General features: G+C 40.5%; 1 long non-coding RNA gene across 1 annotated transcript; it reads left to right on the plus strand.

The window, feature by feature from the left end:
• Positions 1 to 2,856, plus strand: LOC133718281 (uncharacterized). The gene is made up of 3 exons (XR_009850212.1): positions 1 to 887; positions 1,563 to 1,638; positions 2,569 to 2,856. It is a non-coding gene; the product is annotated as an uncharacterized LOC133718281 (long non-coding RNA).
• Positions 2,857 to 4,632: the final 1,776 nt, after the last annotated feature.

Raw genomic sequence — 4,632 nt, forward strand, 5'->3', positions numbered from 1 at the left:
AATGATTTCGTGGTCGTGGACACGAGTACGAAGCTTAGAGGAGTGTGGAATTAGTTCGAACGATTTTATTTTGAAAACTGAACGTTTTAGGGGGGTCAAAGGAGTTGACTTTTTATACATTGGGAAATTGGGAAAACTTCCTTCATGAAAGTTGTAGAGCGCGTCGATACGAGTTCGTGGACATATGGAACGTAATATTCGGAGTTCGTATGAATAAGTTACGAATATTTGAAAATTGGGATTTTCTATAAATATGAAAAAAAATCCGAATATTGCAAATGAGGACAGAATTTCTGGAACTCCAGAAATTTCTCCCCATTTCTCTCCCGAGCCCAGCCGCGACCCCCTCCCTTCGTCACCTTCGTTCTTCCTCATCCGGCCACCGATTGATGTGAAACAAAGTGGGTTTTTCTGGTCTCGACCCCCTTTACGAGTTTGTAGAAGAAATCGAAGTGAAATACGAGCTGTATGAGGCTCTACAAGGTCGAGAAGAGAGCCTCGTCGGAGACGAAATCGCTCTTCCCCACTTTTTCTGGGCTCTACTTTGTCTGGCCATATCTTCCTCTACAGGCCTCCGATCGACCTGATTCCAAAAGCAATTTTTCTCACCGTGAAGTTTTCTACAACTTTCCAGAAGACATCGACTTGAGATAACCATCGTGGTGGCCGCTAGAAGACCGAGAAGCCGCACAGCCGAGCTGGAAATCGTCTTCCTTCGCCACCTTGGTTCTCCCAGCTCCGGCCACTATAGCTCGAGTTCTTTGAGGGCTTTTCTAGCCCAGAGGAAGTAGAAGCTATCCCCAAGAAGGCTTGCAGCGATTTGATCCGGGGTGATCGAATTTTGAAGATTGGGAAACTAGGGTTCTTCGGGTTTCAAAACTTGCGAGGTAAAATTCTACTTTTTGGCTTATAATCTGACTTTGGTGTAGTTATGAAAAGTGAAATTGGAGTTGAGTTGAAGGACTTTGATGTTGGGAGTTTTGTCTAATTTTGACTTTGGATGGGTGGCGGTGCCGCCACTGTGATGGTGGTTTCCGGCGACCTCCGGACACCCCAAGGACAGTTTCTGTCCATTTTTGTGTTCTACGTGTCGATACGATCGTTTGCATATATAATTCATAATTTTTGGATATCGTATGATGAAGTTATGAATTTTTAAGTTTCGATCGATTTCGATCGTTAGATTTGTGATATGTGAAGTTAGGACCGTCAGATGGACTTGTAGTTTTGATACGATGATCTTATGACTGTCCCAGTGGCTTTGTGTGGTCATGGGCGAAGATCCGACCGTTGGATCTTCGTATAAATGCAAAACGGTGAATAGGGAGGCGATTCGTGAGAATCCGTCCGTTGGATTTTTGTATAAATTTGTGAAGATGTTAGTAAGGACGATTCAGGAAGATCTGACCGTTGGATCTTCGTGATGATTTTTGGGGGGTGATCCTAAAGGCGATCCGTGAGGATCCGACCGTTGGATCATCATTTAATTTCGATCCGACCGTTGGATTGTCGTTTGAGTATGTTTTTGAGCTATTGGCTAAGTTAAGGTCATGTGTGATTAGGTGATTGACGGTCTCCCTTGGGTGAACGATTTCGGTGTGTATTGTGTTGAATTGAAGACGCAGCGGGAATATCGAGGTGAGTAAATCGCACATGGTTCATTCACGAACCGAAATTCGGTGATTTTATTTAATTGAGAAATTGTGGAAATTGTTTTATGAAAATAAATATTTGTTTTAAATTATATGGACTTGATCGACTACGGTCCATAGGTAAGTAAAATGTATTTAAACTATAAAAAAATGAATTTCTAGATTTTATTGCATGTGAACTATAGTTGGTATTAGTGGTCACTCTTGTGTGGGTGACTACATATATATATATATTTACGTGGAATATATATTGGATGGTGTGATTTACTGAGTTATATTTTGAGCATTACCCTTTGGAATATGTGATTTATCTTAGATGTTGTGTTGTCTATGATAATGGGTAATTGAGTAAAGTGCGATAGTTGAGTCGTTGAGATGAATTAAATGAGGAGTCGAGTGAATTGAGGAAAGCAGTCATTCGTAAGGTGAACCTTGGCCCAGGTGACACTTTACGATACAGTTAGAGCTCTAGTCTGTCTGCCGTCATACTGCTTGGGGGATAAACGAGTTATCATATGCCCTTGGGTATGACATGACATACTGAATGGGGTGATTAATATAATTAATCATAAGCCTGTAAGTATGATATACTGAATGGGGTGATTAATATAATTAATCATAAGCCTGTAAGTATAATATACTGCATGGGATGATTTATATAAATAAATCATAAGCCTGTGAGTATATATTGAGTAAGAAGTTGTTTATTATTGAGTAGTCATGATGAGATGTGAGTTGATTGATGCTTGAAGTGATGTTGTACACTTCAATTCTTATGCAAAACAAAATTAAAATGTGCTTGAGTTGATTGTGTTACTTTAAATCGTGCAATCCTTTCATTTACTCATACGAGCTTTGCAAAAAGCTTACCGGGTTTGTATTGTTGCAATCCCGGTACACTATTCAAACGGTGTAGCGGGTAATCCTGCAGGTCAGGAGAATCAGGACGGTGATCGTGCGGGTTAGAGAATTTGTTTTAGTTTTACAGCAATTGTAATTGTGAGGTGAGTTATGCTCATTTGAGCCTTACAATATAATTTGGTGAGAGTGTGCTGTAATAAACAAATTTGAGATTTGGTTTATGTAATATCGAGCGATGTGAGGTGTGGTTGTTTTGAGAAAAAATTCAGGTTGTATTTATGTGAGTTGTATTAATTCATGTTTCGGATTTGGATTTGTTATTCAAAATCCGGGGCGTGACAATTGGCCTCCCCCCTCCCAAAAAAAAATATGGATATTAATACTCGATTTCTATGCTGTACACTCAATTATTTTTCTGTTTTTCTAAAAAAAATGACTTTTTTGTTTAAATATCAAACCTGAAATATTTGAAAAAAAAAAAAAAAATTAATCAGGGCACCCAGATAATGCTCTGGGCACCCATCTCTTCCCACATGGCAGTCACCGGCGGAGAACCTCTTCTGCACAACTGAGTTCAGCTCCCTAATCCTCCTTCCCTTCTCTCCGAGCACGTTTTGAGTTCGAGTAGCCCTGATTATGATCTCAGTGCGCATCGGCGTAACCCTAACCTCAGCGCCGGAGTAGTCGTCCTCGGTGAGCTCCCTTATCAGAAGTTCGTTGAGCTCGGCAAAGAAAACACCGTCAGCGATGAACTGAGAAACACAGAAACAAAATTCAGATGAAAACTTTTGGATCGGTTTTTCTTACTGTGGAGGAAGGAATAGGGAGGAGAGAAGGGATTTACCTCTCGCTTCTTGCTCATCTAGGTCGCCATTTTCAAGATTGGAAAGCTGCAGATACGAGATCTGAAAATGTGGTGGCAGGAGCTCTGCAAACCCTAGCTTTGCTTTGGTAGCACCACGTTTGGCGGCACCTGCTTCTTCCTCAAGAACGACGGCAACCGGACCGAGCTAGGCTCAGGCTACATCGGGAAAGCTGGGGCCGGATTCGTGCCATGGATTTCCAGCATTTCCTCCACCGTCGACGGAACGGAGGAGATATGAGAAAGAGAGAAAGAGAGAGAGAGCGACTTTTGGCGTGCTGGAGAGAGAGAGAGGAGAGAGACTTCCGGCGAGAGAGAGAGAGAGAGAGTTCCGGCGAGAGAGAAGAGAGAGAGAGAGAGAGAGGAGAGAGAGCGGGGGGAGAGATAAGAGATGAGTGGCATAAATTGTAATATATTATGTAGGATGAGGGTAAACTTGTCTTTTTATGTTAAATTGGGTAGTTGGGAATAAAAATCTGTTGCTGGGGTAAGTAGGATAATTTTGTTCAATTTTAGGGCTTTGGGTCAAGGACCCTAAAATGAAATTGTAATTGGTTTACTCATTTCATTTCATAGTCCCTTTATTTAGGAGAGAGTTACAACGGAAATATCAATTACAATGATGACACTAAATGCTGATTGATGGTGATCGCTAATTCCTTGATTCCCTCTCCATCAGTAACTTTGACGAAGGCACATAATGTGCTTTTACTTTAACACATATATAGTTATATACACATATATTGATGTACATATATGACAAATATTTACAACAAAGTTACAAACTTCCATCCTCTAATCCCTTTTAAGCCAAACCATCTTGTTCCACATACACACTGTTTGCATGTTCATCTCCATCTCTTTTTTCCTTTCTGCAGATTTGGTGTTTGTGATTGACGGATTCTCTGTGAATTGTGTTAGGAAATAGGAATCTTTGTTTTCTTGGTGAGTTTGTGTAGCTGAGGCTTGACTCGGCCGTGTTTGCTTTCTTTTGTGGTTTCAAATGGAGCCCATTAGAAGAATGAAGAGTAGGAAGAAAACTGAACCGAAGAAACTTTTCAGCCAAATTAATGATCGTTAAAGTATCGAATTAGATTAAATCAATGGACGAACCAACTCTGTCTAACCTGAATCGTTCATGCTTATAATTGTAAATCTCAGTTATGAATGTCTTAATGATTAACAATTTGGCTGAAAATTTACAGAGGTGATCTATACATTAGGACTTAAAAACTGAACGGTCGAGATGTGGATTTG

The sequence above is a fragment of the Rosa rugosa genome, chromosome 6 (assembly GCF_958449725.1).
Source record: "Rosa rugosa chromosome 6, drRosRugo1.1, whole genome shotgun sequence".
Classification (NCBI taxonomy): Eukaryota; Viridiplantae; Streptophyta; class Magnoliopsida; order Rosales; family Rosaceae; genus Rosa; species Rosa rugosa.